General features: G+C 44.0%; 1 long non-coding RNA gene across 1 annotated transcript; it reads right to left on the bottom strand.

Annotated features, from left to right (window-relative positions):
* Positions 1 to 189: 189 nt before the first annotated feature.
* LOC107682115 (uncharacterized) lies at positions 190 to 428 on the bottom strand. The gene is made up of 2 exons (XR_001633370.1): positions 320 to 428; positions 190 to 240 (listed from the first exon to the last, which is right to left on the bottom strand). It is a non-coding gene; the product is annotated as an uncharacterized LOC107682115 (long non-coding RNA).
* Positions 429 to 434: the final 6 nt, after the last annotated feature.

Genomic DNA, 434 nt, shown 5'->3' with positions numbered 1-434 from the left:
ATTTACATTTTTGGGTGAACCATCTCTTTAAACTGCCCAGTTTCTTGTCTTTAAGATGTGAACACGCTTGTTTACCTGTTTGACCTTCAGAAATAGCTCCCTCCATCTTCCATTGAGAAGCAGGAGCTGATGCTTTATGTCACGTGTCACTGTTTCATCACAGGTCTCAATCAGAAAGTTTCCTGTATCATTCATAGCAGCGTGCTGGTCCATCCAGTGTGGAAGATTACGAAAAAACTCCTAGAAGAACAAAAGAGAATGAGAATGTATAAACACGGCCCTACTAGTAATTTTCATATACAGTATGTGGATGTCTCACCCGTTTGGTGTTCTCAGGTTGTCTAAGAGCCCCCTGAGCATCCTCCAGCCAGGCTTGAAATGAGGCCACGCAACTGTTGTACCTCAGCCAGTTACACTGCACCTCCTCCAGCATA

Source organism: Sinocyclocheilus anshuiensis, unplaced genomic scaffold (assembly GCF_001515605.1).
Source record: "Sinocyclocheilus anshuiensis isolate Anshui unplaced genomic scaffold, SAMN03320099.WGS_v1.1 C31624443, whole genome shotgun sequence".
Classification (NCBI taxonomy): domain Eukaryota; kingdom Metazoa; phylum Chordata; class Actinopteri; order Cypriniformes; family Cyprinidae; genus Sinocyclocheilus; species Sinocyclocheilus anshuiensis.
This window is presented reverse-complemented; position numbering and strand designations above follow the sequence as displayed.